Genomic DNA, 27469 nt, shown 5'->3' on the forward strand with positions numbered 1-27469 from the left:
TACAGGACTTTTTCTTATGTTATATATTTTTTATGATATTATTTATGTAAGATTATTGCACTGCCATTTTTCATTGAGTGGTATTTCAACATTTGAGTGTTACTATTTTAATATTTTTTGGTTTACACAATTTTTATATTTAGTGTTGTAGACACAGGCAGGTGTTGCCCTTTAAGAATTAAAGGAGCACAGATGACAAAGCAACATTTGGCCAGTAGGAGGAGTGTTTGAAGTAAGAGTCTCTGGTAAAATGTACTGGGACACAAGGCACAAGCAGGTATTTTCATAAAGAATTAGAAGCGTCAAACCAAAGAGTGTATAGCTTAGCTGTGTAAAAGTTTGCCAACAGCAGGACCGTTTTAATGAGCAAGACTATGTCAAAAATGTAAAAGAATCCTTAGCTAGTGGCTGTTTGTATGCTGCTTTGTATGGATTTGTTTCTAATAAATGAGTATTCCTAAGGATTCAGTTTGCAGCTGTCTGGATTTCCTTATCTTCTTATGCATACATCTATTGCAAGCTGGGCTAGCACCCTATTTGAGTGTGTTAGGGGTGACCAATAGTGGACCAATTTGGAGCAGCATTACATTGTACCAAGTAGGCCAAAATGAACCAAGACATAGGGGACAAAAAATGTTTATTTTCATTCAAGAATAAAGTGGTTGTAAACTTCTGACATGAACAAAGCATATCCCTCTATGGTGTGTGCTTGTCCTAATCCTAAGAACTAAGTGTCGTTCTGCTGCCTCGTTTCTCTGCTATCACTTCTGACTTCTGGGAGTTATTTCTGACAAGTTTTCTTAACACATAAAAAAAGAAAAGAAAAAAAGGTGACGGGGAGGTATCTCCAGCACACAGCCTGTGATTGACAGCCTCAGATCTGTTCCTGTATGCTGTGTGAAGGCAATGTGTCCCTTCTTAGTTGATAAAGCAATCTAAAAATTGTGGCAGGGTGGTTTTATTGAGCAAGACTAGGAAAAAATAAGTACTAGGGGGGCATAGGGCATAAACAGATGATTCCCTCAAAGAATTCAGGGATCACAAATATAAGAGTAAAAATTAGCCAGCAGCATAGTTTTCATTAGTAATGTAGTAACATAAAGCACAGGCAGTTGTTTTCACACACAAATTAAGAGCATAAGCCCACAGATATTAGAACTGTGTAAAATTAGCCAGAGGCAGGACAATTTTAATCAGAGAATAGGCCTAACTTTTTTTATTACTATGGGGATAGGGGATTCAGGGAACACAACAGATATATTGTGAGGTGGTTAAGGTGCACATTGTTTTTCCCCCTTTTTTTTTCTTTTAAACAATGCAACATTGTGCATCAAAAAAACTCAAACAATTGCCAACTCCAAGAACATATGGTCAGTAACATGTAAATGCTGCACTTTGAGTACTCTGAATGTATAAATACAGCAAAGGCAATCTGACCGAAACGCGTCTAGTCCTGTCCAGACATCTCAGACTCTCTCTGTACCAAAGACGTATTTATGACCATGCTTTTATGATATATGTTTCTCATGTCTTTGTCTTACTTTTTTGTATTTCATGTAAATTTTGTAATAAATTTATATACCCCATACTCAAGTCCTGGTTCTTGCCGTTTAAAGTCCCACCTCTCAGGGGTTTTTTTGTTTTGAAGCTATTCAATAGGGATGTTGGCAAGATCCCAGGTTAAAACACAGACTCCGAATAAATCTTTTCGTATAAATACAGCAGTATCAATAGTGATGGACGAACATCTGACGGGACGGTTCACGAACGGTTCGTTCAAACTCGCTCAAATGTTCGCGAACCACAGGTTCGCGGCGGGTCCCATTCATTTTAATGGCAGGTGAACATGAAAAACCTCCAGGTCATATTTGCAGCCACAAAATACTTACTAGCTGTGCACACATAGTCCCACAAAATGGATGCTGACATACCAGAAGTATTGCTATTGGAAAAGTTGCCATAAATTTTTTTTTTTTCCAGCAAAAAATTATAATTTTTTTTCTAAATCAGCCAGAACTGACAGCAGCCGGTAAATACATGTCAAATACATATAGGGTCCATTCACACGTCTGTAAAATGGGTCCGCATCTGTTACACAATTTAGCGGAACGTTAACAGACCAATTGATTTTCAATTCCAGTCTGAAAAATTAGGAATTCACAGGATAAAGTATTAAGTGTCGGCCAGTACAGGCCCCAAAAATTATCCCACAGGCGTACACCTGACAGCAAAGAACTTTGTATTCTGTGGCTGGAGGTACATTAGGCATTCACAGGATACAGAAGTAAGTGTCGGCCAGTACAGGCTCCAAAAATTAGTGGCTGGAGGTACATTAGGCATTCACAGGATAAATAAGTGTCGGCCATTACAGGCCCCAAAAAATTATTAATTCAACGGACAAAAAAGGCCTTTTATGCTGCTGTATTTAACTAAGACAGGGAGCATGAATTGTTATGGGTGGTGGCGGATATTTGTGGGCTGTCATGAGGAATTTGAATCAAACATGGTCTACTGATCACATGTGTTGAATTCCTCCGCGATCCATGCCTCATTCATTTTTATAAATGTGAGGTAGTCAACACTGTCGTAAGTTAGGTAAGTGCGCTTATCAGTCACGATCCCCCTGCTGCGCTGAACGTCCTTTCGGACAGGACACTGGACGAGGGGCAAGCCAACAGTTCCATTGCAAATTGTGCAAGCTCTGGCCAGAGGTCAAGCCTGCCCACCCAGTAGTTCAGGGGTTCATCACTTCTCAGAGCGTCCACATCGGCCGTTAACCTGATGTAGTCTGACACCTGTCGGTCTAGGCATTCCCTGATGCTGGATCCGGAGGACAGCTAAGGATGGGTCGGCTTAAAGAATTATCTCATATCAGAAGTGACAAACACATCTTCAAACCACCCTCTTCTTGCAGCCACTGTTGGATTGGTACCCACAACTGTGTCTCTGTGAGTGGAAATTCCTCTGCCAGCTCACACAAAAGCAGAATGCAGCATTTCTCGAAGCAAGGCCTGGAAGTGCTGCATTCTGACAGCCCTCTGTGATGATGGTAACATTTCTGCCATTTTTTGTTTGTACCGGGGGTCTAAGTACATTGAAATTAATGCGGTTTGTCTTGTTGGGAGTTTTTAGAGCTGAGGCTTAGAACAGAAAATTACCCAAAAATGCCTAGATGTGAATGGAGTCTTAAAGAGGAACTGCAGTCTGCTCACATAATTCGCAATAAAAACATCTTTGCCGTTCTGAAGCTTCCCTGCAACCACTTTGCATATTATTTTACATATACTGTGAATCTGTACACGAATATGCTGCAGAAATCTCCCTCCACTAAGTCTGGTTGTAGCCATTTTAACTGTGGGCCGCTGCTGCCTGTTCACTTCTTGGATTTACAGTACACAGACACACACACACACACAGACACATATATACAGACACACAGACACACGCACACAAGCACACACACACCAATGCTTGCCAGCACATTTCTACTCTCTGGATGAATACACATGGATCTCTGCTGTCTCCTGTTATCTCAGCCCTCATCCAGCTCTGCAGATCTTCTTTGTTCTCATGAGAGTGAGAGCTGTGAATGATGTCATTAGCCTAGGAAAATTACCAGACAAGAAAGAGGAAGTGGGCTGTATAAGTGATTTAGTGGCAGAAAAAAAATGTTTTACTATCCAAAGTTAAAACAAAAAGCAGAGGATTTAATAGATGGGAAGATTAAAAAATTACTGAAGAGCAGCTTTAAATACCATCTTTTTAAGACCTTGCAGCAAAAAGAAAGCTTTGGACTAGACAGCAACTAAAACTGTCTGCTACCCTCAAACCAATAACAGACTAACAATGAATAATAAAAATCACTCAATAATAAGAACCCCTTAAAATAGAAGGTAGCAGAGGGGTGACTGCCCAAAGCGATCACAATCAAATATGTTGCTGACATGGATAGTAGGAGATGACATGAAGATTAATAAAGATTCAACCACTGTACCATTACTTCACAAGTGTAAGGGACAGTTTGCTACTGAAACCAAATGTTTTCCTGTGCAGTTTTTCATGCCTCGCTATTCTTGCTCTACATCAATCTTTAATACACTAACACTATGGCTGATTTGAGCCTCCTCTTTTTATAGGCCCTTTTTTAGATGGTTCGGAGATGACACAGAGCATTAGGTCTGTAGAAAAAAAAAATGCAGAAGCTGCAAATTTTGTGCTTGCAGGATTTTCCACTAATCCATAGTCATAGTGAATCCCAACCCCATCCCTATTAATAAGGAGGAGGATGCTATAGGCCAGTGATGGAGATCCTTGGCACCCCAGATGTTTTGGAACTACATTTCCCATAATGGTCAACTACACTGCAGAGTGCATGAGCATCATGGGAAATATAGTTCCAAAACATCTGGGGTGCCAAGGTTCACCATCACTGCTATAGGCAGTTTATGTGGCAGTTGAGGAGTATTTTTATTGCATCTCGGCACTCCTGGCGTGTGAAACAAAAATGAGAAAAAAAGACCAATTTTTTGACTCAACAACTCTCAATGAGTGTTAATCCCAGTGTGTGACGTCATCCAGGAGGTGCGGAGGCACTGAAAGCGGTGGCTTCTCCTCCTTGGGTGCAGAGTCAATGGAGTTATCCCAGAGCTGCAGCGTACGTCCCATCCAGCCCGGCCGGGCTTCCCCAGTACTCCTAAACCTTGGAGGGGACCTGTTGTCACATCAACTGCCAGTACACCATACTACATGCCCTCTTATTCACCATGTTTGTAAAAGCATTTACACATTTTTTTAAATTGATAAATAGACACATATACTTACTGCACTGATCTTTTTTGCGCTGGATTTCTCTGTCTGTTTGTTTGTCTACATAATCCTGGAGCTTCCTCTCCGGTCATCCGGCAGCATCTTTGCGCCTTACAGGAGATGCCGGTTTCATAGGTGTACCTGTGACCAATTAGCTAATTAGCAGGACTTTCATACAGTTAATTTTGTCAATTTATTTACTGTTGCGGGCCTTATTGACTATAAGAATTGGGATATTTATCTGGAACTAGGGTTGAGTGTCTGTTTTATATTTTCTGTTGTTTTTTTTTAATGCAGCACACCCTCATGCATGGCATGTGCCTACTACTTGGCTACATATTCAATACTGCACATCATAAGTGTGGATGGTCCCTTAATGTGTATTTGGCACAGTGCTGTATAAGATATATACAGGGATTATTTTCAAGGCACAGTTACATTACAGAGCACTTACACTGAATATAATGTTACAATGTGAAATTAAATTTACTATGGGTACAGCTAAACTAAATCAAGATCTGTGGTGTTCATACACAGAGCAATGCCAAGAGTCTAGACTCCAGTCAGCTGTACAGAGATGCAAATGCTGACCCACCTCCTTTTAAAGTGGAACTTTACTTTTTCAATCAGCATTAACTATATTTAAACCTTATGTAGTTAGCCTTAGTAAATAGATAGGAAAGTATATTGTATTTACTTGTTTTAATCTTTTTTTTATATTCCTTCAGTTGCTTCCTGGTTTCTGGCCTAGGCCAAAAAGGTGTCATACAACCTTTGAGAATACCTCCCAACTTTTTGAGATGGGAACAAGGGACACCTATTATCAAAAGTATGTAGGCATAGGACACACCCTGCCACGCCCCCCTAAAGGAGAATTATATAAACAAAATGATTGGTTAACCACAAGTGCTTTTTTTACTACTGTTATTCCTTTGGGCGTCTTTCACACGATCGGATCGATCAGGTCCGCCTGTCTGTTTTTCAGGTGGACCCGATCAGACCACCCATTCTCCTCTATTTTGACACCCGTCTGGCACCCAATCCGACAAGATCAGCTGAAAACAAATGGATGACAATACGTTTGCCATCTGTCCAGCAGGCCGGATCGGATGGGATTGGATAAAAACGGACAGGATGTCCGGTTTTATCCGATCTCCCATAGAGGAGAGAAGGATTCTGACAGGTCCGTCTCTGCACAGTGAGCAGAGACAGATCTGTCATCTGCCTGCTCAGCAGGGATCAATAGAGCGATCCCTGCTGAGCTAGCGGAGTCCACCCCGTGTAAAAGGGGCCTTATACTTGAAACCTACACATGCAGCAAGTTAGGTTTCAAATGTAATGTAAGTCCATGCAGAGGAATACATTTGTTCATATAATAAACTAAACCTTATCAGGGGAGAATTAATTCAGTCTGTGGACTCCTGATCATCTGTTGTACATTCTGAATCTGTCCACAAGTGCCAGACCTTCTCAAATTTCCTAAGGCAACCCTGGGACAAATAAGTAGCTTTGTAGAGGGGTACAACCTTATTGAATAAACCCTTTCAGAAGGGCAGATTAGGGGCTGTGTTTGATTTCCACTTGAGCACTATCGCCCTCCTGGCATAAAATAATAAGAGACCAAAGAGTACGCATCACTCTACTAACAGCCAGAGAGTCAACTAACCCCAGGAGGCAAACACCAACTTTTATAGGGACCTGTATAGTAGTTAGGGTAGATCTAAACTGGGTCACTTTCCGCCAGTAGCTACTAATCTGAGGGTACTCCCTAAAGATATGCAGGGTCACTAGAGCATCTCCAACAGCAAGAAGAGGAATTAGGGGATATACGATGTAGCAGGGCTGCTGTTAGAAATCGCGGGGCCCCGTACAGACTACCTGGCAGGGCTCCCCCCCAAGAAAATATTAAAGATATATTTAGCTAAAATTACAACAAAATCACTATTATCAGACACAAATATAACATAACTCGCATAATTCCTGCTAAATCTAAAAAAAAAACTATGTTAAATAATAAAGAAGATGAGATGAGAAAAATATACAGGCTGGGCAGTTGGAGCTCAGTGATGAGAGAGACAGAGAGAGAGAAACAAAGTTACAATTTACAAATAAACTCCTGAGCAGAGATAAGTGCTGGGAGGGGGGCCCACACAGGGAGGGGGATTAGTGAGGGACAACTGTCTCTTTCTCAACAGATAAAAGCTGATAGCAGGGAGAGGGACAGATCAGATTCAGGTGCTGGAGGAAGATTTCTGTATTTGTTGTCCATCACTAATCCCCCTCTCTGTGTGGGCCCCCCTGTGTGCTCGGGCCCCCTACAAGAGGGCTGGTGGTCCCCCCCTATCAGCGGCCCTGCGATGTAGTAATTTTATTTAGAAATTTTGACTTGATAAACGAGCGATGTCTTCATATACAAGTAGTGTCATATCACAACTGAGTATAAAAGAGAATAGAGGTGCCTGTAAGTGTAGCAATATGGTTACATTTAACAAAGGTTGAACATAGACCATATTCTGTAACTTCATCTATGTCAGGGATCCTCAAACTACGACCCTCCAGCTGTTGCAGAACTACACATCCTATGAGGCATTTTAAAACTCTGACATTCACAGACATGATTAGGCATGATGGGAATTGTAGTTCCTGAACAACTGGAGGGCCATAGTTTGAAGACCCCTGATCTATGTCATTCCTTCCACACTATGCTCCACGAGCGCTTTAAGCCTGGCTTTCAAATCGCTCTTCTGCAGGGTGGTCTTCCCGGTCACGATTGCACACTGGCAGCGGTGAGAGTCAGCAGTGCGGAGGACGGTCTATGCAGACAGCTTTACCCCAGATGCCTGCACATTTAGATGTGCCTCTTTTCATGTGCATCAACCATGTGATTTGCTTAGTGTCCATTCACACTAGTCCGACTTGTCAGGCGACTTGGTCAGCCTGACAAGTCGCGGTATGTCGCGGTCCATTGACTGGTACAGAAGCCGTTCTAATAGAAGCGACACAAGTCGCTCCGACTTAGAAAAACGGTCTTGTACTACTTCGGGGTGACCTGGAGCGACTTGCATAGACTTCCATTTTATGAAGTCCGTGCAAGTCGCGCCGAAGTCGCGCTGCACGCAACTTCACAGGTCGCCCCCTAAGTCGGAGCGACGTAGTGTGAATCGAGCCTTAATGTTGAACCTTCATTAAATGTAACCATATTGTTACACTTAGAGGCGTCTCTCTTATCTTTTATACTCTGTAGCTCCTGCTGGATTTTTCTTCTAACCCCCTTGTGGAGGCTGCCATTTGCGGATGGACATTTTATGGTTACACAACCTATCACATTGCTATAATCTTTTTATATGGACTATAAACTGAAGGATTTATGAATAAATGGGTGTGGAACGAATCATCTGAGTTTCCATTATTTCTTACGGGGAAATTAGATTTGATATAAGAGTGCTTTGGATTACAATCATGTTTCCGGAACGAAATATGCTCGCAATACAAGGTTTTACTGTACTTGGTACTGACTGAAGACAATCAGTTTGATTTGAAAGTCAGAGTGAAATCAGAACCCCTGATTTACATACTTGTTCCAGGTCAGGGTCTCAAAAAGTAGCGAAGACATTTGAATAGAATAGCAGCCAGAGAACTAGTATTTTCAAAAGGAGAGGTCAGCAATGGCAGCCTGCATATTCTCTCACACATTTTATTTCAGCCAAATAGCTCTTCATCATGTAATTTTGAACCTAATTGATCATAGGTTGACAAGAGCGCTTTAGGTTGACGTTAGGTTTTGTGGCATATTTTGCCTTTGAAGGAAACAGATTTATTGTCATTGTGCTCACAGCATGATAATTGGCAGTATATCCGCAAGCAGCAGCATCCAACGAAATACCGTATAAGAGCATTAGTAGATTCCCCTCTGTGGTCATTAACTCCTTCAGCCTAACTTTGTAAAAATATAAAAGGTAAAGTCTGTCTAAAGACTACGGCTTCATTCACACAGGCATTGTGGCCCATGTAGCATCAATAAGGAACTTGTTTTTGCGTTCAGGGCGCGCTCGCCTTTGAATTTAGAGCGCATGGCTGTGTTTGCACAACTGCTGTGTCCCTATTAGGTAACATAGGCTCCCCGCGGGTAACTCCAGCCACATAATCAAACAGCTCATTCATGCAGTATAGGGTAAGGATTGATAAAAACACTGTCAGGTTTTTTTGTTTTTTTTTTAAATCTGTATACTATTAGGCTCCATTCACACTACCGTGACTTGTGAGCCTGACAAGTTGCCGTCCCTCGCGGTCCATGAAGTGCTACAGGACTCGTTCTAATAGGAGCGACACAAGTCGCTCCGACTTAGAAAAAGGGTCTTGTACTACTTTGGGGCGACCTCGGAGCAACTTGCATAGACATTCATTATATGAAGTCCGTGCAAGTCGCTCCGGAGTCGCGATGTACGCGACTTCACAGGTCGCCCCCGAAGTTGTGCCGCTTCAGTGTGAATGCAGGGGTGTGCCTTCACATCCTGTTGTGTAAACCGCGAGAGGCAATCTTTAGAAAATTTCCACCACAGCAAGCGTCCCTATTGGAAGATTATAGTATGTTAGAGCAGACTTCTGGGAAAATCAATGAGCCAATCACACAGGCAGGAAATTACATTTTTGGGGGAGTTCAGTGGTGTAGAGAGGAGCTCCAGGTTGCCATATTGCATATTGCCTTGCGGTTTCACAGCCAGCTTCCCACTGCGCATGCTTGAGCCACAGTGCACTTTGTAAATGGTCCCGCAGTCTTCTGGGACCTGTGATGTTTTCTAGAAGGCTGTGGGCGAAGAGGAGGGGGGTGAATTTCCATTTGATTCACCGCGGTGATCTGAGCAAAAGTGGGAGCGGGTGCTTGTCATAACCGGTTACCCCCCCCCCCTAAAAAAAAAAAAAAAAACGAAGTGCCAAATATGACAGGGGAAGGAGGAGGGGTGGGGTTGGGTGAGAATGTGGAGGTCAACAATTGGAAATCCCATTTTTGGGGGAGCAGAGTATCACTTTAAATTTCAATATGGCTTAGGTAGCAGTTGTATATGCTATATTTTTCACAAAAGTGAAGATATCCTATAAGTCTGTAAAGACATTGCAACATTTTTCCTCATAAATAAACAGGCTGTTAGCACACTTTCTAATATGATGTAGAGGACTACAGGAAGATAGTGTCTTGTCCTATGCAGGTTTTTAACATTAGCAGGAGCTCAAACTTTAGACATACTCTGCAATAGGAATTTAGGCTTAGGTGCGATACTCCCCATGCGTTAAAGTGGTTCTAAAGGCTGAAGTTTTCTCTGCTCTGTCTCTGATCTCTTCAAAGGGCAGATCCATAACAGTGGAAACCATTGGCTCACGCTGCTGTCAATCAAACTCTGTGAGGAGGGAGCGGGGCTCGGGAGTGAACCTGCACTGGTGCCCCCATAGGAAGCGGCTTCCTTTGGGGGCACTGGATAAAGAGGAGGAGCCAGGAGTGCTGGTGGGGGACCAGAGAGGAGGGGGAACAGGGCTACTCTGTGCAAAACCACTGCACAGAGCAGGTACTGTAAATATAACATGTTTGTTATTTTTGTAAAAAACAAATTTACCTGTAGAAACACTTTAAATACTTCCAGAGGGATACAGATACTGCAGCTTTCGTCATTGGAACACAGAGTGCACCAGGTGATTATAACGAATCAGTCCCTCCCATTCAAAATCATTCTGCAAAGGAAATGGTTAAACAGCTATACCTTCACAGCAGAGAAGGAATGTGAAATAAGGTTTGTGAAAATCCCTGCAATGTACAATATATGTAACAAAGGTGCAGTTAAACTTCAAGGCCCATACATGCATTGCATTAATGCTTCAATGTTGTTGAATGGTTCCCACTGTAGACAATTACTCATCTGAACTGTTTAACTATAGGATACCAATCATGTTAACGAACATCTCATAACAGTGTGCACCATTGTGTGTATACTGTACATACTGCAGATGATGTGACCAATAAAATAGCTTTCTATTGCTCACCTGCCAACCAAAAGTACAGTTTTCTCTAGCCTGTGTGCTGTGGATGCTGTATATACTCTGTGCTGTGGATGCTGTATATACTCTGTGCTGTGGATGCTGTATATACTCTGTGCTGTGGATGCTGTATATACTCTGTGCTGTGGATGCTGTATACACTCTGTGCTGTGCATGGTGTATGCACTCTGTGCTGTGGATGCTGTATACACTCTGTGCTGTGGATGCTGTATACACTCTGTGCTGTGGATGCTGTATACACTCTGTGCTGTGGATGCTGTATACACTTTGTGCTGTGGATGCTGTATACACTCTGTGCTGTGGATGCTGTATACACTCTGTGCTGTGGTTGCTGTATATACACTCTGTGCTGTGGATGCTGTATACACTCTGTGCTGTGGATGCTGTATACACTCTGTGCTGTGGATGCTGTATACACTCTGTGCTGTGGATGCTGTATACACTCTGTGCTGTGGATGCTGTATGCACTCTGTGCTGTGGATGCTGTATACACTCTGTGCTGTGCATGGTGTATGCACTCTGTGCTGTGGATGCTGTATACACTCTGTGCTGTGGATGCTGTATACACTCTGTGCTGTGGATGCTGTATACACTCTGTGCTGTGGATGCTGTATATACACTCTGTGTTGTGGATGCTTTATACACTCTGTGCTGTGGATGCTGTATACACTCTGTGCTGTGGATGCTGTATACACTCTGTGCTGTGGATGCTGTATATACACTCTGTGCTGTGGATGCTGTATATACACTCTGTGCTGTGGATGCTGTATATACACTCTGTGCTGTGGATGCTTTATACACTCTGTGCTATGGATGCTGTATACACTCTGTGCTGTGGATGCTGTATACACTCTGTGCTGTGGATGCTGTATACACTCTGTGCTGTGGATGCTGTTTACACTCTGTGCTGTGGATGCTGTATACACTCTGTGCTGTGGTTGCTGTATATACACTCTGTGCTGTGGATGCTGTATACACTCTGTGCTGTGGATGCTGTATACACTCTGTGCTGTGGATGCTGTATACACTCTGCTGTGGATGCTGTATATACACTCTGTGCTGTGGATGCTGTATATACACTCTGTGCTGTGGATGCTGTATACACTCTGTGCTGTGGATGCTGTATACACTCTGTGCTGTGTTCAATGTATGCAAGGTATTTGCTATGCTGTGTATGATGTGTGGGCTCTGCATCGTGCATGCTTTGTGTTGAGTGTGTAGTGGCCAGGCTTGCCGTCACCTGTCTGTAAATATCTTTGGCTAATAATATGTCAGGCTGTGTTTGCTTTTTAGGTATAAACCAGACAAATCACTTGTTATTTGTATTTTCAGTGTTTCCATATTGTGTTTTTACTTTTTAAACATCAATTGACTTAGGTACCAGTAAACAATGTTCTCTGTCAGTACATTTTTCATGTTTTGCCATTAAAAAATGGCGTGGAAGGTCGACAACACTGGTAGAGGCATGCCTATTTGCTCACCATGCTGCAGGCTCAAGCCACTTTAACTGCATTTTCCACAACTCCCTGGTTTTCTGGGCATGGCTAGGGAAAATAAGTTTGTTTTACTCCATCAACAGCTCAGAGAGGCCACGCCTGATAAGGCAGAGATAGCTGGCCAAGTGATCTACAGCCAGGTGGAAGGCCGTCCACCGTCAGAACATGCCTGCAGGGCAGCCAGGCCAGCAGCTAAAGCAGCTTCTCTCAAAGACCCAGCTACAGTGGGGAGCCGCTCATCGATTGCTACTGGCGTACTCCAGTTCCAGGGGGTTGACCCCTTGTCATTGGGCCTTGAATCCCTCCAGCTTTTCACCTGCGTTAACAGATCTACTTTGGACTTCGCTGAGAGGGATGCTGTTTATGAGCATTATAAGTAAGCCTTATGTGTTCTCAACTTTAACTGAAGTTGTCATTCTCAGCTAGACCCTGCTGTTATTTTGTTATTATCTTACAGACTATGCTATACAGCCACCTGTTATCCTAATCAAATCTGGCTATACACTGCTCTAATTTCAGCTGATTCCTGCTTGCTTGCATGAAATTCGAGTGATGCATGGTCTTGCTAGCACACTATATGTCCCGGGAAATTATAGGCCTGTCAGTCTTACATCGATAGTATGTAAACTTCTGGAGGGGATGATAAGGGACTATATCGTAGAGTATGCTAAAGACAACAGCATCATCAGCAGTAATCAGCACGGGTTTACAAATGGGCGTTCTTGTCAAACCAATCTCTTAACATTCTACGAGGAGGTGAGCTGTGAGCTAGATAGGGGGAGACCAGTGGAGGTGGTGTACCTGGATTTCGCTAAGGCGTTTGATACAGTTCCCCACAAGCGCCTAATTTATAAAATAAGGTCTGCAGGCATAGACCGCAAGGTTTGCTCTTGGATACGGAACTGGCTAAAAGGGCGGTGGTAATAAATAGCGGATACTCAGACTGGTCTGGGGTGGTAAGTGGGATCCACCAAGGCTCATTCCTGGGACCAACCTTGTTCAATTTATTCATAAACAGCATTGAGGACGGGATCAGTAGTTCTATATCAGTTTTAGTAGATGACACAAAATTGGGCAGGGCAATAACTGCACAGCATGAAGCAGATATCCTACAGAATGACCTGGACAAAATAACAGAGTGGGCAACGACATGGCAAATGAGTTTTAATGTGAAGAAGTGTAAGGTTTTGCACTTGGGGACTAAAAACATAAAAGCACAATACATTTAAGGGGGGAACCTTTGGGGGAATCAAAAATGGAGAAAGATCTGGGAGTCTTGGTAGAGGATAGACTACGCAATAGCATGCAATGTCAAGCGGCAGCTGCCAAAGCCGGCAGAATATTAGCATGCATAAAGAAAGGGATGTATTCCAGAGATAAGACTATAATCCTTCCACTTTATAAAACTCTGGTCTGACCACATCTGGAGTATTCTTTCCAGTTCTGGTCGCCAGTCCTCAGGAGGGATGTGTTGGAGCTGGAGAGAGTCCAGAGAAGGGCAACTAAACTAATTAGGGGATTGGAGGACCTTAATTATGAAGAGCGTCTTCAATCACTTGATTTATTCTCCCTGGAGAAGAGACGCCTGAGAGGGGACATGATAGCAATTTATAAATACCTCAATAGTGATCTCAGCATAGAAAAAAAGCTATTCAGTCGAAAGGATTGCATGAGGACTTACAATGTGATTAGAGGAGAAGCGTTTTAACCTCAGGCAACGTGGGGGGTTCTTTACTGTTAGGCAAGATTGTGGAATTCTTTACCACAAGAGGTGGTTTCTGCGGGAAGTATGGTTGCTTTTAAAAGACTCTTAGACGTACATCTCAAGGATCAGAACATTCAGGGGTACGAGAGATGATTACGGCCACACACACCTACACAGGTTGAACTAGATGGGCTATTGTCTTTATTCAACCTCACCTACTATGTAACTATATTCAAAAAAAGTAGAGTGCTTGATTTTTGTGGAAGGAGACTGTAAGAAAATTGTTGTCCAGTCAGATGCAGTCACTGTTTTGCTGTAGGAATAAAATAGCCAATCAGAAGGAATATTTCCATCCGTACTGTTAATGTGCTTGGAGAAATCTGTTAGATTTATTTTGTTCATTACACCAGTGGTGTAGCGAGGGGGGGGGGGGGGGCTTTCAGCTGGTGTGATCGCCCCCAGGCGCAAAATTTAGAGGGGCGCTATCCTGAGTGTGCAGGGTCAGATGCCCCAGCCAACCACGTAATTACTTACATTCAGGGCCGCCATCAGGGGGGAACAGCCAAAACGCCTGTAGCAGGCCAGGGCATCCTGAGGGGCCTGGACCCAAAGTTCTACTACTATAAAACTATTGGTTGTTAGAACCACCTGGTTTTTAGAAACCAGTGATGTAATGCAGAGACTTCAGCATTCAGAGCGGAGGAGGATGTAACTTCCTCGACCTCCTAGTGCTCAGCTGCACCCACCTCCTCCAGCTTCTGCGGCCCCCTGCTCACAAAGGTACCTGAGTCTGACTGAAATTCTGAGGCGAGGCCAGGGAATCTGTAGGGCTGTCTGTTAGTGAAGGAGCCAGCCAGAGATGGAGCGACAGAGGATGGCAGCTAGTGTAGGAGGATAGATGAGAGGGGGAGGGAAAAGGGAAAGAGAAGGAGGAGGCTGAACGAAGCAGCTGAGAGGATGAAGGGGCTGGGACAATGATGTAGAGGGGGAGTGGGGAGGGGCATGGTGATGGTGGTATGTGGCAGGGAGTGAGGGAATGGAGACAGGCTGTGTCCCAGTGATGGATATTTCCTCATGCTGTGTGTGCTGAGCTGAGGAATTTGGGCCTGCTATGCTGGGATTTGTAGTGCTATTTCTCTGCTCTCTCTCCCCGCTTTTTCTCTCCCACCTCCTCTCTTTCTCTCTGCTCTTTCATTTCCTCCTTTCTCTCTCCCTCCCCCTCTCTCTCTCCCTCCTCTCCCTGCTCTTTCTCTGCTCTCTCCTTACTCTCTCTTCCTCCTCTCTCTCTCTCTCTCCCTGCTCTCTCTCTCTTCCTCCTCTCTCTCCCTCCTCTCTCTCCCCCTGCTCTTTCCCTCCCTCCTTATCTCTCTCCCTGCTTTCTCTCTCCCCTCCTATCTCTCTCTCTGCTTTCTGTCTGCTCTCTCCCTACTCTCTTTCTTCCTCCTCCTCCTCTCTCTCCCTCTCTCTCTCCTATCTCTCTCCCCCTCCTCTCTCTCTCTGCTCTCTCTTTTCCTCGTCTCTCTTTCTCCCCCTCTCTCTACCCCTTCTCTCTCTTTCTCTCGTGCTCTCTCCCTCCTCTATCTCTCTTTATCTCTCTGACCCTGCTCTCTCTTTACTCTTTTCCTCCCCTCTCTCACTCTTCTATCTCCCTATCTCTCTCCCTCTCCCCTTCCTCTTTCTCCCCCCTGCTCTCCCTCACGCTTCCTCCTCTCTCTCTCCCCCTTCTCTCTCTCTCTCCCTCCTCTCTCTCTTTCCCCCTCTCTCTCTTTCCCTCCTCTCTCTCTTTCCCTCCTCTCTCTCTTTCCCTCCTCTCTCTCTTCCGCCCTTCTCTCCCCGTTCTCTCCCCCTGCTTTCTACCTTCTCACTCTTTTCTCAATGCTCTCCCTCCCCTTGGTATACAGTCTATCTATCTATCTATCTATCTATCTATCTATCTATCTATCTATCTATCTATCTATCTATCTATCTATCTATCTATCTATCTATCTATCTATCTATCTATCTATCTATCTATCTATCTATCTATCTATCTATCTATCTATCTATCTATCTATCTATCTTATATTTTTCCCTCAGTACTGTATATTCATTAAATAATAATAAATATATAGTATATTTTTAAAATAAACTACAAAGACCACATAAATGTGTGAATAAACCTAAAATGTATCATAAAGGGTTTAATGCTGTACTAGTGGAAGGGATTCAGGAAGTGTTAAAAGTTCACGGATTAGGGGGCACAAATTACTTGCCTTGCCCTGGCCGCTGACAACCCATGCTACACCACTAGGCTAAGCAAAAGAAATCTATTTGTGTATGGACTTAATCTTAAAGTGATTGTAAACTCTTTCTCTTTTTGTTTTTTTTTTAGATAGAAAAAATGATGGTGTAAAAGTATTTCTAATCAAAGTGAGATAAAAACATGAGCAAAGAAAAGGAGTTCGCTGATAAATAAGTAGCATTAAAATGAAGGTTGTAGCATAGCTTACCCAGGTTCCTCCTGTAGGTTTAAAGCATAGTAGCCAAATTCTACTTTTAGGCAGCTTGACTGGGAATGACCTGCATGTCTTTTGATACCAGCCAGGCACTACAAGTAAACCAATCTTTGGGGAAACAACAACTGGTCTTATTTTAAGATGATCTTTTTCATTTCTGTGAGTATAAACTGGCACTGAAGATGTCAGGCTGCCTGTAATGAAATGCACATTTAGGATGATCCAAGCATACATGTTTATGAAAATATTTTACAAAAAATAAGTTAGTAGGCTGATACTGTTCATGCATAAAATACTTTCTCAAGTCAATGGCCTTTAATTTTCCTTAGCTGGCCCTTAAGCCGGGTACACACGGGCCGAATGTCAGGAGGCCTATTCAAAAAGAAATGTTCTGAAGTTCGGCTCGTGCGCATGACGGTCTATCCGAGAGAAGCCGGCCATTTGATTGGCTTCTGTTGGATGTGTATGCTTGAAAACCAGCAGCCGACCAACTCCCGATTAGCGCACTCAGCCAATGGCAGGGGGGCCGTCCCCCTGTCAGAACACAATAGCTCAGCCGGGGAGAGCGCTCTACTAACTTTGCATAGTTAATACAGCGGCTCCAACAGGATCTATCAGTTTTTTTTTTTCAGGCTGAACGGAAAAAAACGAATATTGTGTACTAGGCTTTACACTGATTGCTTTCCAGGGTTCCCTCCTGCAAAGCTCCTATCACCTTAGATATTTCATTCTTCTTCTCTATAGCTGGGAGTTTTCTCCCCACCCCAAACACACACTGATAATATCATTTGCCCTTTGTCACTTGGCAGCTCTCAGAACTCTATAAAGGTGTGTTTCATTTACCAAGTGTGCAAATAACACAAAGCCAATTACTACTCTACTATAAGCTCTGTGCAAATAACCGAAATAACCCTTTTCTTTTGGAACTTTCCAACCTGCTTCTAGGAATATTGGGCAAATTTTGGCCAGCACTGGCGTGGAACCATACTTTTATCAGCATAAATAGGCATTCTCTTGGTCTCAATGGGGACAGTGGTGTCAAAGAGAATGATGGCTGTGCTGAGTGACTCGTTCGTCATGAGTGCCATTCAGAGAACAACTGGCATTTGGAATGTAAAGCTTTCTCTAATTGGACAAGATAGAGAAGCGAGGTGGTGATGTCACAATCTCTACCTCATCCAATCAGACAAAGCTTTCCATTAATTGAGAAAGCTTTAAATGCAACACACCTTAATGTATATTTATATGGCCTGTGTAGTTGTTTTTTGTCTTACAATCACTCAGCAAATCTGATTGTCCTATCTGATAATAATCAACTGATGGAAAATAATTAAAAAAACAAAGTACAACAATCAAGCAGGTCACTTCACAAAATGACTCTGCAATAACAATTGCATAAACAACTCCAATCGTGAAAAAGACACTTTCTTTTAATAGTTAACTAATTTGAAATAGATAAAATCAAGCAAATTAAAAAGGGCATTACTATTTCTTTCATTAGACTGGAAAAGAGTTTAGGATTCATGTGGTTTAGTTGTGCGTTAGAACTCAGCACCATTGGCTATGAATTATATAGCAATAGGTAATATAATCTGACTTCTATTCCTTTTGCACGTTTGCAATGCTGCTCCCTCTTCTCAGTTTTCTGCTTTATTTTTAGGCTGTATGGATCAGTGCATGTGTATATTGCCATTCATACGATCCTTGGCTACAGCAAAGCTTTCATCCGGTTCAGCCATACCTTGCCTGTCTTTGAACTACCGTAGTACAATCACTCAGAAAGCAAGCATCATAAATTTGCACTCTAGTGAACCTGGCTTATCGCATAAATGCAGTAGCCCTGCTTTGTGTTTTCTTCACAGCTCATAATTCTGTTGTTACACAAACACACCAGGGAATGGCCCAAGAAAGATGAACATATCTTAAAATGATAAATAAACCTCTTATTTTTCATATTGGGATAGATGCAATATAACATGTAAATGCATATCCACCCATCCAACCAACCTTTTAGAAACCTTGTCTAAATACCTTTTTTTCCAGGTGAGTCACATGCTGCCCATACCTGGAAGTCCCAGTTTTTTGCCTTCATTACTGGTGGTCTACCATTGTGATGGAGAAATTAAGGAAAATGTAAGGACGGAGACTGCACCAATGTGGACCCTTCAGATAAACTGCTTGGGATAGTCAATGAAAGGTGGTAGGTTATCAAGGAAGTGTAGGTGGATCAGCACTTGTCAAAGTATGAGGATGGTTCCATGTGAGAGCAGGTGTTGCGGGATCCCCCTAGGATGCAGAGTCTAAAGGGCCGCACACACTTGACGAAAATCGGACGAAATATCCTCCGATTTTTCTCTCTCATGCTCAGCGTTCATTACTGTTTTTAGTTGACAGTGCATAATGTTCACAAAATTTGTCATCCGATTTTTTTTTTTTTGGCACATTTGTTCCCAGACTTCCAGGTTGTCAGCAACTTCAGATCATGCGCAGTCTTTCGTATCCGATTTTTCACGGACGTACTGCATACACATTAAACGAAAATTGGTCGTCTGGGGACGGACGATAAAAATTTTGGTGTTTGTCCCTCCGTTTTTTTCGTTGAAAATGTCGGCATCGGCTGCTGAAAGTTGTGTACACACTAGGCGAAAATCGTACGATGTTACCTCGGACGGGAATTTTCGGCAGATTTTCTACTAGTGTGTACCCCATTTAAGATCCAGCTGGTATTCATGAGGGGGTTTGGACTTAAGCCTCGTACACACGATCAGATTATCGGACAAATTTTCATCTGTTTTTTGTTGCATGCTTGTCTCAAATGGAGAGAGAAGAGGTTACTTTCATATGAAAATTCTCGTACGACAGAATTCAACTCCAGAAATTATGTCTTGTGTTGAATTTTTTTGTATGTATTCTTTCTTTTTGGATGAAAACTGTACTAATTAATTAAAAATTTAACGTTGTGTTCACGTACGATAACATTTTTTTAGCCTGCACATCCAGTTTTTGTGGTACGAAAATTTGTAATTGGCTGTCGAAAGCACCATACTAACAATCCGAAAATCGACAGATCGTTTGTCAAACAAAAACAAAAACTTGTGTACGGGCCTTTTGGCAGCCTATAGGTTAGTCTGTTTCTTTTTCATTAATCCAGCAACTAAAACTAAAAAACTTACCCAATTCCCCCATCTACACATTCGAGGTGAAATGAGTTGCTAGTGAACTATTTTCTTCTGACAGTGGGGAATCCTCCCCCACTGTCAGAAATGTACCGATCAACGCTGCTGGCTATAGCCTGCAGATCTGATTGAGTCCCGGTTCACACTGGTGTGATGCGGGAAACCCTGCGATTCAGTGCCGTTTCCCACATTGCACCTCAATCACACACTGACATCTGCGAACCACTGGGGGAGTCAATGTAAAGTTAATGACATCCCAGCTCGGTTCGCAGATCGTAGTGTGATCTGTCAAATGGTGAAGGAATCGGATTGCATAGGTGTCAACACACATCGGATCCAATTCCAGTGTGGACCAAAACAAGGGTCCTTCACCATTTTGGTGCAAATGCAATGCAATTTCAGCCATACAGTTTGTATGGCTGAATTCGCATCGCACAGACATTGCATGTGATCTGCCCAGGAATGCAGTGCGAATAACATGCAATGTCTGTGATTGCACAAGTGTGAACCCAGCCTGAGGCTCGGTTCACTCAGTCAGCAACACAAAGTTTACAAAGCTCTTAGCCAACCGATGCGGGTGTCAATGTAAAGTTGATGACATCCCCAAATCGGTTTGCAGAATGCAGTGAAAACCTGTGAAATTGAACGGCAATAGAATCGCATGAGTCTGAACATCCCTGCTATCCGAATCCAGTGCAGACCAAAAAAAGGTTCCTGCCCCATTTTGGTCCAAATGCGATGCGATTTCAGCCAGCTGGTCCTGCGGACTCTATTTCTGCTGGCACCCACTGATCGTTTGGTGCACAGGCAGAGCGGCAGTCTGCCAATGTAAACAAGGCAGATTGCCGTTCTGTCAGTAAGGAAGGTATGAATCCTGTGTTCGTGCAAACCAGGGACATGGATCCATGCCTTCCCTAGTGAAGCACCTCACACACTACACTAAAACACTAACTAGTAGGGATAGACCGATTATCGGCAAGGCCGATATAGTGGGTGCCGATATGCACTTTCCCCGATATATCGGTATCGGCCCCGGATCTGGCCGATATTGCCAATATTTTTGTGACGTCATTCTGCCTTCTTAGGCTGCCTCCCTCGTCTTGGACAGCCTCGTCCGGAGTCAGGACTAGTCTCGCGGGAGTGTATCACAGCCATACACCCACCCACAGCAGCCCGGTGTCAGCCAGCCACCCACATCCACAGGCCCTGTACCAGCCAGCCACAGGCATTGTACCAGCTAGCCAGCCACACACATGCCCTGTACCAGCCAGCCACAGGCACTGTACCAGCCAGCCACCCACAGGCCCTGTACTAGCCAGCCACCCACAGCCCCTGTGCCAGCCAGCCACCCACCACAGGGGCCAGCCAGCCACCCACCACAGGGTGCCAGACAGCCAGCCACCCACAGACAGGGTGCTAGACAGCCAGCCACCCACAGGCCCTATGCCAGTCACCCACCTACAACAAGGTGCCAGCCAGCCACCCAACACAGGGTGCCAGCCAGCCACCCACCCACCACAGGGTGTCAGCCAGCCAGCCACCCACCCACCCACCACAGGGTTCCTGTCAGCCAGCCATCCACCACAGGGTGCTAGCCAGCCAGCCATCCACCACAGGGTGCCAGCCAGCCATCCACCACAGGGTGCCAGCAAGCAAGCCAGCCACCCACCACAGGGTGCCAGCCAGCCAACCAGCCACCCACCACAGGGTGCCAGCAAGCCAGCCATTAAGCATTAAACAAAAATTAACATGTTCAGCACCAGATTTGTGTCAAAAGTTATTTTTCAAAACTTTAAATGTACAAAATATCGACCCATATCGGCCGATACCGATATGTTGTGACCAAAATATCGGTATCGACCCTGAAAAAACCATATCGGTCTATCCCTACTAGCTAGGCACACAGTTAACCCTTTGATCGCTCCTGATGTTAACCCCTCCCCAGCCAGTGTCATTAGTGCAGTGACTGATCACTGTGTTAGTGTCACTGGTTCCCAAAAAAGTGTAAGTTAGGTGTCCGATTTGTCTGTCGCAATATCGCAGTCTTGCTATAAGTCTCTGATCGCCGCCGTTACTAGTAAATAATAAAAATTCCATAAATATATCCCATTTGTAGATGCTAAAACTTTTGCACAAACTAAGCAATATACACTTTTTGGGATTTTTTTTACCAAAAATATGTAGCAAAATACATATTGGCCTAAATGAATGAAGAAATTAGATTTTTTGCATTTTTGTATTGGATGTGTTTTATAGCAAAATAGTAAAATGAAATTGTTTTTCTTTTTTTAAATCGTTGGTTTGTTTTTCGTTTTTAGGGCAAAAAATAAAAAATTGAGGAAGTAATCAATTAGGCCCCATGCACACGGGGCGTTAGAAAAAACGTGCGTCAAAGTTAGTTCTGACGCCGGAAAAAGCAGCTGTAAAAACGTGCTTTCAGTAGCTTTTTCCATTGGCGTTATTGCACGTTTTGCCACGTTGCTTTTAGCAGCGTTTTTTTCTGCCTCCATTCAAAATCAATGGTTCCCTATGGGAGCCTATTGATTTGAATGGAGGTCGCACCGCAAGTCGGATCCGAAAAAACGGCATGGGGTCCCCCCCAAAATCCATACCAGACCCTTATCCGAGCATGCAGCCCGGCAGGCCAGGAAAGGGGACGAGCGAGCGGCCCCACCCCCCCTGGACCACACCAGGCCACATGCCCTCAACATGGGGGGGTGTTGGTGCTTTGGGGCAGGGGGGGCTCTGCACCCCCCACCTCAAAGCACCTTGCCCCCATGTTGATGAGGACAAGGACCTCATCCCCACAACCCTGGCCGGTGGTTGTGGGGGTCTGCGGGCAGGCGGCTCATCGGAATACGGAAGCCCCCTTTAACAAGGGGGCCCCCCAGATCCCGGACCCCCTCCCTATGTGAATGGGTATGGGGTACACTGTACCCCTACCCATTCACCCCATAAAAGGCAGTGTATGTAAATAACGACAGGAGACGTTTTGGAAAGTTTATTAAAAATCTTCATCTGTTCTCCCTCTCCTGGTCTTCTCCCTCTCCTGGTCTTCTGGTCTTCTGCTCTTTTGCTGTCCGTTCTTCCCTCGGCTCTTCTCTTCCCTTCTTCTTCTTCTTCCTCCGGTCCTCCTCCGACGATGTCTCCGATGGTTATGCCGGTCTCCGGTCTCTGCAGCTTGTTATATAGCCATTAAGGGCGTGGCCGCTCGGTGACGTCATCGGGAGACTCCGCCCCCTTATGTCACACATGACATCATCTGTGACATAAGGGGGCGGGGCCTCCCGATGATGTCATCGGGGACCACGCCCACAATGGCTATATAACAAGCTGCAGAGACCAGAGACCGGCATAACCATCGGAGACATCGTCGGAGGAGGACTGGAGGAAGAAGAAGAAGAAGAAGAAGAAGGGAAGAGAAGAGAAGAGCCGAGGGAAGAACGGACAGCAAAAGAGCAGAAGACCAGGAGAGGGAGAAGACCAGGAGAGGGAGAAGACCAGAGAAGAACAGATGAAGATTTTTAATAAACTTTCCAAAATGTCTCCTGTCGTTATTTACATACACTGCCTTTTATGGGGTGAATGGGTAGGGGTACAGTGTACCCCATAACCATTCACATAGGGAGGGGGTCTGGGATCTGGGGGGCCCCCTTGTTAAAGGGGGCTTCCAGATTCCGATGAGCCCCCTGCCTGCAGACCCCCACAACCACCGGCCAGGGTTGTGGGGATGAGGCCCTTGTCCTCATCAACATGGGGGCAAGGTGCTTTGAGGTGGGGGGTGCAGAGCCCCCCCCTGCCCCAAAGCACCAACACCCCCCCATGTTGAGGGCATGTGGCCTGGTGTGGTCCAGGGGGGGGTGGGGCCCCTCGCTCGTTCCCCTCCCCTTTCCTGGCCTGCCGGGCTGCATGCTCGGATAAGGGTCTGGTATGGATTTTGGGGGGGAACCCACGCCGTTTTTTCGGCGTGGGGCTACCCTCAAATTCCATACCAGACCCGAAGGGCCTGGTTTGGAACCTGGGGGGGACCCCCACGCCGTTTTTTTCCCATTTTGGCGTGGAGTTCCCCCTTAAGATTCTCACAGCGCAAGTCGTCCCGCAAGTCGGATCCGACTTGCGGTGCGACTTCCATTCAAATCAATAGGCTCCCATAGGGAACCATTGATTTTGAATGGAAGAAAAAAAACGTATAACGTGGCTTAACGCACGTTAAGCAACGTTATAGCAACGTTATTCAGCCTTTAGCAGCGTCAGGCGTTTTTAACGCTCTAACGCTGGTCCTCAGAACGCGCAGGTCGTGGGTTCTTGTTGCAGCTTAAAAACGCCTAGGCCACTTACAGCTCAAAAACGTCTGTGTGTGCATAAGGCCATAGAATAACATGGAGGGGCGTTTTTAGGCTGCAAAAAGAAAACTCCTGAAGCTACTTACGGCGGCGTTAAAAACGTCCCGTGTGCATGGGGCCTTACCACCAAAAGAAAGCTCTATTTGTGGGAAAAAAAGGCCAAAATTTATTTTGGGGTACAGTGTCGCATGACTGTGCAATTGTCAGTTAAAATAATGCAGTGCCTTATTGCAAAAAATGGCCTGGTCATGAAGGGAGGTAAATCTTCCGGAGCTGATGGGGTTAAAGAGGTTGTAAACCCACATTTTTTTTTTTTTCACCCTGCAAGAGAAACACATCACATTGCATATTAGCTCATTATGAAATACTTACCTTAGAGCGAGCCCCCGCCGTGCCGCCCGCTTACCTCTATGACGGGCGACATGTCCAGTCGCCCGTCTTCCGGGATAGCGGCATCCGGCCATCTGATTGGCCGGAGCCGCAGTGATGTCACTCCCGCGCACGCGGCCGTTCCTTCATAGCGCATGCGCCAGTGACGTCACTGGCTGCATGTAAGGTAAATATCTCCTAAACGGTACATGTTTAGGAGATATTTACAGTACCTATAGGTAAGCCTTATCATAGGCTTACCTATAGGTACAACTTGCAGAGGAGGGTTTACTTCCTCTTTAAATACCTTCTGTAAACATATGAAATTTAAATTTCTCACCGAAGCTTGTGGGAGAAGTCACTACTGGGAGTGGGATAGGCTTAATTACAGACAGACTCCAAACAAATGTAAAACACTCCTTTATTCAGAAGGAGTTAGAAATGTTAATGGTTATTTCAAAGTGTAAAATGTCTTTTCAGAAACAGGGGAAGGGGAAGAAAATACAGTAAAACAGTAAACATTTTAGTGATAGCTGGACTGATTTATTGTGTGAAGATTTTAAACTCCACTAGTAAACCAACCTCAGATTCTTTTATCCATTTACTTTTGTTTTTCTTGTACCGGCTTTAGAAGTTTTCATTGTATCCTGTAATCATTGTCTGCAGCTGGCTATACACTCATCAAAATGTGTGGCTGTCCCTCCTCAACAGAAGTTGAACATTTGATTACCTTAACCTTGTAGAGGTAATGAGTTGAATATTTTCCCTAATTAGCAGCTGCAGCCGCAGCCCCAGATAAGTGCATTCTGACAGCTGCAGTCGCTGATCAGTGCATTCTGAGAGCTGCAGCCACTGAGCAGTGTATTCTGACAGCTGCAGCCACTTATCAGTGCATTCTGGCAGCTGCAGCTGCTGATCAGTGCATTCTGATAGCTGTAGCCACTGATCAGTGCATTCTGACAGCTGCAGCCGCTTATCTGTGTAATCTGATAGCTGAAGCCGCTGATCAGTGCATAACGATAGCCGCAGCCACTGATCAGTGTATTCTGGCAGCTGCAGCCGTTGATCAGTGTAATCTGATAGCTGAAGCCGCTGTTTAGTGTATTCTGATAGCTGCAGCCACTGATCAGTGCATTCTGAAAGCTGCAGCTGCTGATCAGTGCATTCTGACAGCTGTAGGCACTGTTATATTTTTTAAGGACTGGGTCCTCTGTAAGGAGTTTCGATAAGTATTTAGCGATTAGTATGACCATAGTTTGTGATGTATTACAAGTATTTAAATTGTATAACAAAGAAGTTATAGATTTTGTAAAGGCTCTACTGTAGGCCTGCATTTTAAAATTTGATAAATGGGTACAATTATGCCTAAGTCATATACAGTAAAACCTTGGATTGCGAGCATAATTCGTTCCGGAAACATGCTTGTAATCCAAAGCACTCTTATATCAAAGCGAATTTCCCCATAAGAAATAATGGAAACTCAGAGGATTCGTTCCACAACCATTTATTCATAAGTCCATCAGTTTATAGTCCATATAAAAAGATTATAGCATTAAGATAGGTTATATAACCATAAAATGTCCATCCACAAATAGCCGCTTCCACAAGGGGATTGGAAGCAAAATCCAGCAGGAGCTACAGAGTATGAAATAGAAGAGAGGCGCCTCTAAGTGTAGCAATATGGTTATATTTAATGAAGGTACATTTAGCAACTCACATGGTTGATGAATAAAACAGGCACATCTAAGTATGCAGGCATCCGGGGTAAAGCTGTCCACATAGACCATCTTCTGCACCGCCGGCTGCCAGTCTGTAATCCTGACCAGGAAGACCATCCTGCAGTAAAGCGATCTGAAAGCGAGGGGCAGCATGGAAGGGATGACGTAGATGGCAGTGCGGAGGATGGTCTATGTGGACAGCTTTAGCCTGGATGCCGGCATTCCTTAGATGTGCCTGTTCCAATCAACCATGTGAGTTGCTAAATGTTGTACCTTCATCAAATTTAACCATATTGCTACACCTAGAGGCGCCTCTCTTCTCTTTTATACTCAGTTGTGACTTGAGGCTACTTGTATATCAAGACATCGCTTGTATATCAAGTCAAAATGTATTTGAAAATTTTGCTTGTCTTGCAAAGCGCTCTTAAACCAAGTTACTCTCAAACCAAGGTTTTACTGTATATTTTGCATAGGGGATACTGTGAATGAGCGCAGGTGGATAAGTGCTTGTCGCATGTAATATTGCGTTCTCAGCTGTGTTTTTGCGATAAAGGCTAGATGCCAGGTAGTTATTTTGATCTTTGTAAATCTGTAGATCTATGAAGGTAATTGTTTATGGCTGATGATTGACTGTCAATTTTAAATTGTGCTGGTTATCATTGAGTCTGTGTACAAACGAGTCGAGAGACTCCACCGTATCTGTCCAGATAATAAAAATATCATTAAATGAAGGAAGAAGAAGAAACTCAGTGGCAAGAAGGGCCTAAGAGGAAGATAACCCCGAAAAATAATTAAGGGAACTAAATTTGTATGGCTGGGTGGGGGAGGGGTATTGAAGAGGAACAAAAATTCGGATGGGGCCCCAGGGACCCAAGTCGCTCTGGCCCCTCTCCACAATTATAGAGGAGAGGGGACTGCTGGGCGAGCAGAGTCAGAGCTCAATCTCGGGGGCGGGGGTAAAAGTAGAATCAAGAAGGGAGGGAGTTATTCGACTAGGTGGCCCTGATAGATGAGGGAATACAACCCGGGTAGTGACATCCTGGAAAGGTGGGAGGGGGGAGGGAGGCATTGGGGGGTGGGAGGGAGGGTGGGATTGGGAGAGGGGGGAGGGGGAAAGTTGGAAAAAGTCTCATAAAAAGAAAGCTATTCTTTGGCCCCCGCAGAGTCCCTTCCTGGGTCCCTGAGACTTTCCTGATGTGTTTTATGACCAAGGAACCTGACCCCGTATGTGTCAGACTTGTAGTGTGGGAATAGGAGAAAGAAGAGACGAGATGAAGAAAGAGGAAGGGTGCATAGTAGAAAACATAATAGATAGA

The sequence above is a fragment of the Pelophylax lessonae genome (genome assembly GCF_965119305.1).
Source record: "Pelophylax lessonae genome assembly, chromosome: 2".
NCBI lineage: Eukaryota > Metazoa > Chordata > Amphibia > Anura > Ranidae > Pelophylax > Pelophylax lessonae.